The sequence below is a fragment of the Scyliorhinus torazame genome, chromosome 3 (assembly GCF_047496885.1).
Source record: "Scyliorhinus torazame isolate Kashiwa2021f chromosome 3, sScyTor2.1, whole genome shotgun sequence".
Taxonomy (NCBI): domain Eukaryota; kingdom Metazoa; phylum Chordata; class Chondrichthyes; order Carcharhiniformes; family Scyliorhinidae; genus Scyliorhinus; species Scyliorhinus torazame.
The window spans coordinates 137,456,033-137,469,699 of record NC_092709.1 but is presented as its reverse complement, the minus strand read 5'-3'; the positions used below and the strand labels follow the sequence as shown (position 1 = coordinate 137,469,699).

The window sequence follows — 13,667 nt, the reverse complement described above, 5'->3', positions numbered from 1 at the left end:
TCTCTCCTTGACACCCCCCCCCCCCGTGTGGGGAACTCCCATCTACCTTGCGCCTATCTTCCCGCCATCATCTTTCTGGCGCGGGAACAAGAACAATAAGCCCCGTGTTCTCTAGAGCCGTCCTGCCCCTCGTGGCGCAGCTCCCTCTGCCGCCCCACTCCCATTCCCCATCCCCCGCCTATGCCTCTTCTTCCCCCCCCCACCGGCGCCCACATTTCTCAGTGTCCCCCCCTCCCCAATTTACATCTCTATATACATCAGCATTGTCGTTTCCCCTCCAACATCAGTCCCTCAGTTCTGATCCAGTTTCTCGTTTTTAATGAAGGTCCATGCTTCTTCCGCCGTTTCGAAGTAGTGATGCCTCTCCTGGTGCGTGACCCAGTCGCGCCGGCTGCAACATCCCGAACTTCATCTTCTTGTGTAGCACCTCCTTGGCTCGATTAAAACTCGCCCTCCTTCTCGCCACCTCCGCACTCCAATCCGGTACACCCGTACCACCGCATTCTCCCATCTACTACTTTGTACCTTTTTGGCCCACCTCAGAACCACCTCTCTGTCATTGAAGCGATGAAATCGCACGATCGTCGCCCTAGGTGGTTCTCCCGCCTTTGGTCTCCTCGCAGGGACCCGATGGGCCCCTTCCACTTCCAAGGGGCCCGAGGGGGCCTCAGCTCCCATTAGCGAGCGTAGCATCGTGCTCCCGTAAGCCCCGCCATCCGCTCCTTCCACTCCCTCGGGGAGACCCAGGATCCGAAGGTTCTTTCTCCGTGATCTGTTTTCTAGGACTTCAATCCTTTCAATGCATTTTTTGTGGAGCGCCTCGTGCGTCTGCATTTTGATCGCCAGGCCCAGGATCTCGTCCTTGTTGTCCGTCACCTTTTGCTCCACCACGCGGAGCTCCATCTCCTGGGTCTTTTGTGTCTCCTTAAGCCCCTCAATTGCTTGTAGCATCGGGGCCAGCACCTCCTTCTTAAGCAGCTCCACACACCGTCTCAAAAATTCGTCTTGGTCCGGCCCCCATGTCGCCTGGGCTCCCTCCGCTGCCATCTTGCTCCTTTTTCCTTCTGCCCCTGTCCTCGAGGATTCTTCGCGATCTATCCGCCGCCGCCGATATTTTTCTTTTTCGTTGGGGGGGACTCCCTTTTGTCTCACCCCACACCGGGTTTCGTCCCGAAAAAATTCCCCGTTGGGGCTCTTAAAAAAGCACGAAGGTCCGTTCGAGCAGGAGCCGCCGAAACGTGCAGCTTAGCTGGTCATCGCCGCAACCGGAAGTCATCTTTGCACAGTTGTATACTGTTTCCTTAAATTTGATACTTTCCATAAATTCTTTAAATTCCCACAGATGGTGGGACCTCCCCTTAGTATTTTTTTTTAATTTAAAAAAAAAAAATGTTTGTTCAAAGTTTTCCCAACAAAAATTTCCAACCAATTAACCCCCCCCCCCCCCCCCCCGGGTAACAGAAAAGAAAATTAGAACAGAACATAAACATATCAATCAAACATAATACAGAACTTATACAATGGGTTTCTGCCGCACAAATTAACCCTCCCATATGCTTTTTTTTTTTTTACAAGTACCCCTAGGAAAAAACCCTCCCCCACCCGCCCAAATACCCCCCCCGAAAGGGACCCCCCCCTCCCTCCCTGGGTTGCTGTTGCTGCTGATCGACCTCATTCTAACGCTCCGCGGGATAGTCTAGGAACGGTTGCCACTGCCTGAAGAACCCCTGCGCAGACCTTCTCAAGGCAAACTTTATCCTCTCCAGCTTAATGAACCCTGCCATGTCATTTATCCAGGCTTCCACACTGGGGGGCTTCACGTCCTTCCGCATGAGCAAGATTCTCCGCCAGGCTACCAGGGACGCAAAGGCCAGAATACCGGCCTCTTTCGCCTCCTGCACTCCCGGCTCGTCCGCCACCCCAAATAATGCCAGCCCCCAACTTGGCTTGACCTGGTCTTTCACCACCTTGGACATAGTCTTCACGAAACCCCTCCAGAACCCATCCAGTGCCGGGCACGACCAGAACATGTGGGCGTGATTCGCCGGGCGTCCCGAGCACCTCCCGCATCTGTCTTCCATCCCAAAGAACCTACTCAGCCTCGCCCCTGTCATATGCGCTCTGTGAATAACCTTAAACTGTATCAGGCTGAGCCTGGCACCTGAGGAAGAGGAATTAACCCTACTCAGGGCATCAGCCCACAGATCCTCTTCAATCTCCTCCCCCAACTCCTCCTCCCACTTGCCCTTCAGCTCCTCTACCGAAGCCTCCTCCTCTTCTTTCATCTCCTGATATATCGCCGAAACCTTGCCTTCTCCGACCCATACACCCGAAATCACCCTGTCCTGAATCCCCTGTGCCGGGAGCAACGGGAATCCCTTCACCTGCCGCCTCACAAACGCCCTCACTTGCATATACCTGAACGCATTTCCCGGGGTAACCCAAACTTCTCCTCCAGCGCCCCTAGGCTCGCAAACGTCCTGTCTATAAACAGGTCCCCCATCCTTCTGATCCCTGCCCGATGCCAGCTCCGAAACCCCCCGTCCATCCTTCCTGGGACGAACCGATGGTTCTCCCGGATCGCGGACCACACCGAGGCTCCCATCTCACCCCTATGTTGTCTCCACTGCCCCCAGATCTTTAGCGTCGCCGCCACCACCGGACTCGTGGTGTACCTTGTCGGCGAGAGCGGCAGCGGTGCCGTCACCAGCGCCCTCATGCTCGTTCCTTTGCAGGATGCCATCTCCAACCTCTTCCATGCCGCCCCTTCTCCCTCTATTACCCACTTACGGATCATCGCCACGTTGGCTGCCCAATAATAGCCACCCAGATTCGGCAACGCCAGCCCTCCTCTGTCCCTACTACGCTCCAGAAACCCCCTCCTTACTCTCGGGATCTTGTTTGCCCACACAAAACCCATGATGCTCCTACCTACCCGCTTAAAAAAAGGCCTTGGTAATCATAATAGGAAGGCACTGGAACACAAAAAGAAACCTCGGGAGGACCATCATTTTAATCGACTGTACCCTGCCCGCTAGCGAGAGTGGCAACACATCCCATCTTTTGAAGTCCTCCTCCATCTGCTCCACCTGCCGCGTCAAATTAAGTTTGGCAGGGCCCCTCAGCTCCTAGCTACCTGGATCCCCAAGTACCGAAAGCTCCTTTCCGCCCTCCTCAACGGCAGGTCGTCTATCCCTCTTCCCTGGTCCCCTGGATGCACCACAAAGAGCTCACTTTTCCCTACATTGAGCTTATAGCCCGGGAAGTCCCCAAACTCCCTTAGGATCCGCATGACCACCACCATCCCCTCCACTGGATCTGCCACATACAGCAACAGGTCATCCGCATACAGCGATACCCGATACTCCTCTCCCACTCGGACTACCCCCCTCCATTTCCTGGACTCCCTTAATGCCATGGCCAAAGGCTCAATTGCTAATGCAAACAACAGGGGGGACAGGGGGCACCCCTGCCTCGTCCCTCGATACAGCCAGAAATACTCCGACCTCCGCCGATTCGTAGCCACACTCGCCACCGGGGCTCTATAAAGGAGCTTAACCCAGCTGATAAAACCCTCCCTAAACCCAAACCTCTGCAACACTTTCCAGAGATACCCCCACTCCACCCGGTCAAAGGCCTACTCCACATCCATAGCTGCCACTATCTCCGCCTCTCCCTCCACCGATGGCATCATAATCACGTTTAGGAGCCTCCGCACATTGGTGTTTAGCTGCCTGCCCTTTACAAATCCCGTCTGGTCCTCATGAATCACCCCCGGGACACAGTCCTCAATTCTCGTAGCCAGCACTTTTGCCAGCAACTTAGCATCCACATTGAGGAGCGAAATCGGCCTATATGACCCACATTGCAGTGGGTCCTGGTCCCGCTTCAGGATCAGAGAGATCAGCGCCCCGGACATTGTCGGGGGCAAGGTCCCCCCCCTCCCTTGCCTCATTGAAAGTCCTCACTAGCAACGGGGCTAACAGGTCCGCATACTTCCTGTAAAACTCAACCGGGAACCCATCTGGCCCCGGGGCCTTCCCCACCTGCATGCTCCCCAGTCCTTTAACCAGCTCCTCCAACCCAATTGGCGCCCCCAAACCAGCCACCTCCTGTTCCTCCACCCTCGGGAACCTCAGTTGATCTAGAAATCGTTGCATCCCCTCTTCCCCGCTGGGGGCTGAGATCTGTACAGCTCCTCATAAAAGTCCTTAAATGCCTCATTTACTTTCACCGCACTCGGCACCGTAGTTCCCCTGCTATCCTTGACTCCACCTATCTCCCTCTCTGCCATCCTCTTACGGAGCTGATGTGCCAGCATCCGGCTCGCCTTCTCCCCATACTCGTACGTCGCCCCCTGTGCTTTCCTCCACTGTGCCTCTGCCTTCCCTGTGGTCAACAGGTCGAATTCCGTCTGGAGAATTCGCCGGTCCCTAAGTAGTCCCTCCTCGGGGGCCTCTGCATATCTCCTGTCCACCCTTAGGATCTCCCCCACTAACCTCTCCCTTTCCCTGCCCTCTCTCTCCTCCCTGTGAGCCCTGATGGAGATTAACTCTGCCCTGACCACCGCCTTCAGCGCCTCCCATACTACCCCCACCTGCACCTCCCCATTGTCGTTGGCCTCCAAATACCTTTCAATGCACCTCCGCACACCTCCTCATCCGCCAGTAATCCCACATCCAGACGCCACAGTGGGCGTTGGTCCCTCTCCTCTCCTAACTCCAGCTCCACCCAGTGCGGGGCATGGTCTGAGATGGCTATGGCCGAGTACTCCGTTCCCTCCACTTTCGGGATCAGCGCCCTACTCAAAACAAAAAAATCTGTCCGGGAGTAGGCTTTGTGTACGTGGGAGAAAAAAGAAAATTCCCTGGCCAAGGGCCGAGCAAATCTCCACGGATCTACTCCCCTCATCTGGTCCATAAACCCCCTAAGCACCTTGGCCGCAGCCGGCCTCTTCCCCGTCTTGGATCTGGAGTGATCTAATGCTGGGTCCAACACCGTGTTGAAATCCCATCTTCCCCCCCCCCCCCCCCCCCCCCCCCCCATTATCAAGCTTCCTGCCTCCAGATCCGGAATCCGCCTCAACATGCGCTTCATAAATCCAGTTCGGGGCGTATACGTTTACCAATACCACCCACGCCCCCTGCAACCTACCGCTCACCATCACATATCGACCTCCATTGCCCACTTCAATATTCTTGGCCTCAAACGACACCCGCTTCCCCACCAGTATTGCCACCCCTCTGTTCTTTGCATCCAACCCCGAATGGAATACCTGTCCTACCCATCCCTTTCTTAACCTGACCTGGTCTGCCACCTTCAAATGTGTCTCCTGAAGCATGACCACATCTGCCTTCAGTCCCTTTAAGTGCACGAACACTCGGGGCCCTCTTAACCGGCCCATTCAGGCCCCTCACATTCCAAGTTATCAGCTGGATTGGGGGGCTTCCCACCCCCCCCCTCCTGCCGACTAGCCATCTCCTTTTTTAGGCCAGTCCCGTGCCCGCGCCTCCTGCACTCTCCAGTCCCCCAGACAGGGGACCCCCGCCCTGACCACCTCTTCTGTTTCCAGTTCCCCATCGGCCAATGCAGCAACAACTCTATTTCTCTCTCCCCCCCCCCCCCCCCCCCCGGGCTAGGTCCGTATCTAGCTCTTTAGCTCCCCCCATAACACTCCCGTAAGTCAGCTGACCCCGGCCTCCCCCGCTGTCCCATTGACCTCCCCCCCGTGTGGGAATCCCCCCTCCCCAGCAATCAGTGTGCACTCCTCCACCCCTCCCTCCGTCCTTCTCTAGCGCGGGAAAAAGCCCACGCTTTCCTGAGCCGGCCCCGCCCCCTCTGGCACCGCTCCTGTTGCGACCTTATCCCAATTCCCCCATCCCCGGGCCTCCCCTCCCTCCAGCACCGGTGCCCACACTCAGTCTCCCCATCAGATCTCTTCCCCCATCCCCATCCATCACCCAACCCGTGGAACATTCCCGACGCATAGTTAAAACCCTGTATACAACCGACATCCCCCCCCCCCCCCCCCCACAACCACAAACCCTCAGTTTGAGTCCAACTTTTCAGTTTGTATAACGGTCCAAGCCTCCTCAGGCGTTTCGAAGTAGTGGTGTCGATCCTTGAATGTGACCCACAATCGCGCTGGCTGCAGCATTCCGAACCTCACCCCCTTCCGATGGAGCACCACCTTGGCCCGATTAAAACCAGCTCTCTTCTTTGCCACCTCTGCACTCCAGTCCTGTTAGATTCGGATCTCCGTATTCTCCCACCTGCTGCTCAGCTCTTTCTTGGCCCATCTCAAGACACACTCTCTATCCACGAAACGGTGAAACCTCACCACTACCGCCCTTGGCGGCTCGTTTGCCTTGGGTCTCCTCGCCTGGACCCGATGAGCCCCATCTAACTCCAGGGGACTCGGAGAGGCCCCCACACCCATCAGCGAGTTGAGCATCGTGCTCACATATGCCCCGGCATCGGCCCCCTCCATTCCTTCAGGGAGACCCAGAATCCGAAGATTCTTCCTCCTCGACCTGTTCTCCAGGTCCTCTAATCTTTCCGCCCACCTCTTGTGTAGCGCCTCGTGTGCCTCCATCTTCACCGCCAGGCCCAAGATCTCATCCTCGTTCTCCGAGGCTTTTTCCCGCACCTCCTGGATCGCCGCCCCTTGGGCCTTCTGGGTCTCCACTAACCCCTCAATCGCCGTCAGCATTGGCGCCAGCACCTCTTTCTTCAGCTCCTCAAAGCAGCGCCTGAGAAACTCCTGCTGCTCCTGCACCCATGCTGCTGGATCTCCGCCCGCCGCCATCTTGTTTTTTCTCCCTCGCACTTTTCGCTGCTCCAAAAACGCTTTTTTGACCGCTCCACTCCTGGTCCAATCCATATACTATGATGGGGGCACCTTGCTCACCTTCCCACACTGGAAGTCGTCGAAAGAATTGCCGTTGGGGCTCCTCTGGAGAGCGAAAAGTCCGTTTTAGCGGGAGCCGCCGAATGTGTGGCTTAGCTCCGCATAGCCGCAACCGGAAGTCTAGTATTTTTCTTTATAATAGGAATATACTTATTCTGAATATTTCGAAACATCCCCTTAAATGTGTGCCACTACTTCTATTGATATATCCCCTAGCGTAGAGTCCCAATTCACTTCAGCAAGCTCAGCTTTCATGCCCACATTGGTGCCTTATTTTTGTTTAAAATACTAGTCTTCGATCCACTAGCCTCTCTTTCAAACTGGATGTAAAATTCAATCATATTGAGGTCGGCACTACCTAGGGGTGTCTTCACTCTGAAGTCATTAATTAATCCTGCCACATGCACAACACAAGTTGAACATAACCTACTCTCTATTTGATTCCAGAATATGCTGCTCTAAGAAACTGTCTCGAAAGCGTTCTATGAGCGCGCCCCCCCCCCATCCAGGTTACTACTGCCAATCTGATTTTCCAGTTTGTAAGTGGATTAAAATCGCCCATGATTACTGCAGTCCCTTTATCGCGAGCCCCCAATATTTCTACTTGTATATTTTGTCTTACTTTGTCGAAACTTAGATAGCCTGTAGACCACTCCCACTAGAGATTTCTTTCCCCTACTATTCTCATTCTCCACTCGAACCAATTCTACATTCTGATCTCCTGATTGGCAAGGATGAGGTCAAGAAGCTTGACACCATCCAGGATAAAGCAGCCCGCTTGATTGGCACCTCATCCACAAACATTCATTCCCTTCACCACCGATGCTTGGTAGCAGTAATGTGTACAACCACAAGATGCACTGCAGGAACTCACCAAGGCTCCTTAGACAGCACCTTTCAAACCCAAAACCACTAGCCTCTAGGAGGACAAGGGTAGCAGATCCATGGGAATACCACCACCTGCAAGTCCCACTTCAAGACACTCCCTATTCTGATTTGGAAATAGAGTGCCGTTCCTTCACTGAACCCCTCCCTAAAAGCACAGTGGGTATACCCACAACACATGGATTTTAGCGGTTCAAGAAGGAAGCTCACGACCACCACCTCTTGGGCAATTAGGGATGGGCATTAAATGCTGGCCTAGCCAACGAAGCCCACATCCCTTGAATGGATTTTTTAAAAGTAAGTTTTTCTCTTTTGTTGGTTGCCTCATCACCTGCTACAGAACGAGCCTAACAGCTCTATCCTTTAGGACTCGGCAAACTTGATCAGTAGTGGTGCTATCAATCTACTCTTTGTGAGAGTACTCGGAGTACATTCTGTACCCTTGCCACCTTCACTGCTTCTTCCAATTGGTGTTCAACATGGAGGACTACTGATTCATCAACCTAGGGAGGCGGTAGGTAATAATCCGCAGGAGTTTTCCTTGCTTATGTTTGACCTGATGTCATGTGCCTTCATCGCACCTGGAGCCACTGATGAGGACTCCATCCCAACTGCATAATACTGTGCCACCACTTCTGGTGGGTTTGTCCTGCTGGTGGATAGGATATAAAGAGGATAGTGATGATGATGACTTGAAGGTTGTCTGTAAGGTTTGATTTGTTGAATATGCTTCAGTGATTATGTCAGACTGTTGCTTGATAAATCTGCGGGACAGTTCTCCCAATTTTGGCACAAGTCTCCATATGTTAAAAAGGAAGATTTTACAGAGTCAACAAGACTAGGTTTGCCTTTGTTGTTTCTGGTGCCTTGGCTGATGCCATGTGGTCCATCCAGTTTTGTTTATTTCAGACCTTCTAGTGGTTTGTTACAACCATCTGGCTTGCAAAGCTTTTTCAGAGGGCATTTAAAGAGTCAACCACATTGTTGTGGGTCTGCAGTCATATGTAGGTAAGGACAGTAATGTTCCTTCCCTAAAGGGCATTGATGAACCAGATGGGTGGTTACAAAAATCGACAATGCTTTCATGGTCAGCATTACTGAGACTAGTTTTTAATTCTATAAATTAATGAATTTAATTTATATTCTACCAGCTGCCATGTCCCAAGAGCATTAGCCTAGACCTCTGGATTACTACTAGTCCACTGATGCCACCGCTTTCTCCTCATCATCCTGATCTGTTTGTCCAGTGAACTTATGTGTAGGACTGTCTCTAACTTGCACTTCAGTTCAAGGACCCTTAGCTGTAGTATCTCAATACTGAGAACATTACTGTAGATTTTGCAATTTAGGACAGTCAAGCTGTCTAGCATATAATCTATACGGGCATCACTCTCTAACGCACACCAGCCTTTAAGGTAGTTCTAAGGCTCCCCTTTCTCTTCAGGGTAACTGAGTTCCCGATGGAGTATAATGTGAGAAAATAGGAACTTGTCCACTTTGAAAAGAAGAATAGGAAAGCAGGATGTTACTTAAATGGAAAGAAATCAGGGTTCGGTTGGAGGCACAGCAAGTGATTAGGAAGGCAAATTAATGTCCTTCATTACAAGGGGAATGTAATATATATGTTTTGCTGCAGTTGTACAGGGCATTGGTGAGACCACATCTGGAGTACTACGTATAGTTTTGGCATCATTAAGGACACAAGCCTTAGAAGTAGTTCAGAGAAGGTTCACTCACCTGATTCTTGGGTTGGAGAGAAAGGTTGGATAAGTTGGGTCTGTGTCCATTGCTGTTTAGAAGAGCGAGAGATGTTATTGAAACATACAAGATACTGAGGGGACTTCTTTTTTTGGATGTGGGCTTTGCTGTCTAGGTCAGCATTTGTTGTCCATCCATAATTGCCCTTGAGAAAGTGGTGCTGAGCTGCCTTCTTGATCCGTTGCAGTCCATGTGGTGTAGGTACATCCACAGTGCTAATAGGAAGGCAGTTCCAGGATTTGGATCCAGCGACAGTGAAGGAAGTCAAGATGATGAGTGACTTGGAAGCAAATTTCCAAGTGGTGGGGTTCCCATGTATCTGCTGCCCTTGTTCTTTTGGATGGTAGTGGTCGTGGGTTTGGAAGGTGCTGCCTAAGGAACCTTCATGAGTTCCTGCAGGGCATCTTGTAGATGGTACATACTGCTGTTACTGTGCATTGATGGTGGAGGGTATGGATCTTTGTGCAATAGGTGCTAATCAAGTGGGCTGCTTTGGCCTGGATGGTGTTGAGCTTCTTGAGTGTTGTTGGAGCTGCACCCGGCCAGGCAAGTGGGGGGTATTCCATCACCCTCCTGATTTATGACCTGTAAGGTTAGACAGGCTTTTGGAGGGTTAGGAGGTGAGTTACTTGCTGCAGGATTCCTAGCCTCTGACCTGTTCTTGCAGCCATCATGTTTACATGGCTAGTCCAGTTCAGTTTACGGTCAATTATAACCCAGAGGATGTTGGTAGTGGAGGATTCAGTGATGGAAATGCCATTGAATGTCAAGGGACGATGGTTTGATTCTCTCTTATTGGAGATGGTCATTGCCTGGCACTTGTGTGGCATAAATGTTACTTGCAATTTGACAGCCCAGGTCTTGATATTGTCCAGATCTTGCTGCATTTGCAAGTGAACTGCTCAGTGTCTGAGGAGTCATGAATGGTGCTGAACATTGTGCAATCATCAGCGAATATCCCCACATTTGATCTTATGTTGGAAAGAAGGTCATTGATGAAGGAACTGAAGATGGTTGGACCTAGGACATTACCCTGAGGAACTCCTGCAGTGATGTCCCGGGACTGAGATGACCACAACCATCAACCGCAACCAACAACCGCAACCATCTTCCCTTGTGCAACCTATGACTCTGTTATGGGCGAGGCCTTTTCAGAACCCCAAAATGTATCGTGGAGTTCAACCAACCTTTCCCTTTAATGGATTTGTTGCTTTTCCGAGCACACGGCTTTTTCCCTAGGTCTGGAATTACAATTATGGACACGTGGGTTTTTAAACACAAAACACTGTTTATTCCATGAACTCAACTTAACATCTTAAATAAACATTGGATCTCTTAATACCCTTAATTCAAAGATAACTCAGAAAATATTGCAACAGTAAATAACTCCTAAAAATTTTCCTTCAAACTTCCAAGAGACTTAACACCTTTAAACAGTATCACATCAGGTTAAAGGATATATATAATTTCTGTAGAATGGCAGAGATATATTAGCTTGGGTGACTTCAGCTCCAGCACCTTGCTTTCTTCCTGCAAACTCTCTGGAAACACACAGACACACCCAAGCTGCTGTCTCAAACTGGCTTTCTCCTTTTAATCAGCTCACAGCAAAACAGCCAGGCACTTTTAAACTGCTCTCAGCAAAACCAGCCGGGCACTTTTCAAAACTGAAACTTCAAAATGGCTGAACTGAGCTGAGCTCCACCCACTGACATCACTGTTTTCTTAAAGGTACATTGCTTACACATCCATTTCTTAAAGGCACTCTTGCATGACAACTCCAACTAATGGAGGGATTTCCCCCTGATTCCCATTGACTCTAGTTTTGCAACTGGATACCATACTCGATCAAATGCTGCCTTGATGCCGAGGGCAGTCATACTCGGCTCGCCTCTGGAGGTCAGCTCTTTTGTCCATGTTTCAACCAATGCTGTAATGAGGTCAGGAGCTGGGTGAACCTGGCAGAACCCAAACTGAGTGTTAGTGAGCAGTTTATTTCTAAGTAAGTGCTACTTGATAGCACTGTTGATGATCCCTTCCATCACTTCATTAATGATTCAGAGTAGACTAATAGGGTGGTAATTGGCTGGGTTGGATTTTTCATGCTTTTTGTGTACAGGACTTACATAGGCAATTTTCCACATTGCTGGGTAGATGCCAATGTTGTAGCTGTACTGGAACAGCTTGGCTCGGGGCGAATTTCTGGAACACAAATCTACTGTACTATTGCCGAAATATTGTCGGGCTTGACAGCTATTTCTTGACATCACGTGGGGTGAATCCAATTGGCTGAAGATTGGCATCTGTGATGCAGAGGACCTCTGGAGAAGACTGAGATGGATTATCCACACAGCACTTCTGGCTGAAGATCATTGTGAATGTTTCAGCCTTGTCTTTTGCACACGTGCTGGGTTCCTCCATCATTGAGGATGCGGATATTTGTGGAGCATCCTCCTCCAGTGAGTTGTTTAATTGTCCACCACGATTCACAGCTGAATGTGGCAGGACTGCAGAACTTGGATCTGAACCATTGGTTGTGGAATCGCTTTGCTTGGTCTATCACTTGCTGCTTATGTTGTTTTGCACGCAAGTAGTCCTGTGTTGTAACTTCACCAGGTTGACAGCTCATTTTTCGGTATGCCTGGTGCTGCTCCTGGAATGCCCTCTGCTACTCTTCATTGAACCAGGGTTGATCCCCTGAATTGATAGTAATGGTGGAGTGGGGGATATACCGGGCCATGAGGTAACAGATTGCGGCAGGTACAATTCTGCTGCTGCTGATGGCCCACAGAGCCTCATGGAGTCCAGTCCTGAGTCCCTTGATTTGTCCTGAATCTATCCTATTTAGCAAGATGGTAGTGCCACACGATGGAAGCTATCCTCAATGTGAAGACGGGACTTCAGCTCCAAAAGAACTGCGTGGTGGTCACTCCTACCGGTGGATAGGTGCATCTGTAGCAGGCAGGTTGGTGAGGCTGAGGTCTAGTATGTTTTTCCCTCTAATTGCTTCCTTCACCAGCTGTCACAGACCCAGTCTAGTAGTTATGTCCCTTAGGACTCGGCCAGCTTAGTCAGTAGTTGTGTTACCAAATCACTCTTGGTGATGGACATTGAAGTCCCAGAGTACATTCTGTGCCCTTGACACCGTCCTTGCTTCTACCAAGTGATATTCAACATGGAGGAGTAACGATTCACCGACTGAGAGTGGACAGTATGTGGTAAGCAGTAGGGGTTTCAGCCATGAGACTTCATGATGTCTAGAGTTGGTGTTGACGACTCCCAGGGAAACAACCTCTCGACTGTATACCACTGTGTCCACCACCTCTGCTGGGTCTGTCCTGCCAGTGGTATATGACTTACCCAGGGATGGTGATGGTGGTGTCTGGGATGTTATCTGTAAGGACGTTATTTGTAAGCTTTAAAAATAATGGTTCTCCCATGTAGCATGGTGATGAGGAGAATTTTCTTTTTCCTTTTTCCTGATGGGTCATCAGTCTGTGGAATTCTCTTCCCCTAAGGAGCAGCGGCTGTCGAGTTATTGAATATTTTTAAAGTTGAATTGGGTATGTTCATGAATGGCAAGGGAGTCAAAAGGTGTAGCGGGCAGACAGGAAAGTCGAGTTGAGGCCCAACCATCTTCTGCTGCTTCATCAATGACCTTCCTCTAACATAAGGTCATGGTGGGGATGTTTGCTGATGATTGCACAATGTTCAGCACCATTTGCGACTCCTCAAGTACTTAAGTAGACTTTGTCAATGTGCAGCAAGACCTGGACAAGATTGAGGCTTGTGCTGATGATAAATGGCAAGTAAAAAAATAATTTGCATCACACAAGTACCAGGCAATCAGCATCTCCAACAAGAGATAATTTAACCATCTCCCCATGACATTCAATGTCATAATCAATGCTGAATAAATGTTGGCTAGGCCTGGCCAGTGACGCCCACATCCAGCGAATGAATAAATGAAGACAAATTCAGCTCCATCATTTTCTTATTAAATAGCGGAGTAGGTTCGAGGTGGAGAATGACCTGCTCTTGCTCCTAATTTTTATTCCTATGTACTTCCACCTATTTCCACTCGATGAAATGCCTGATATTTTAAGAGCTTACA

At 50.6% G+C, this 13,667-nt stretch overlaps 1 protein-coding gene across 1 annotated transcript in view; it reads left to right on the top strand.

Moving 5' to 3' along the window:
• wdfy3 (WD repeat and FYVE domain containing 3) overlaps positions 1–13,667 on the top strand; it is a 586,950-nt gene that overhangs the window by 312,799 nt on the left and 260,484 nt on the right.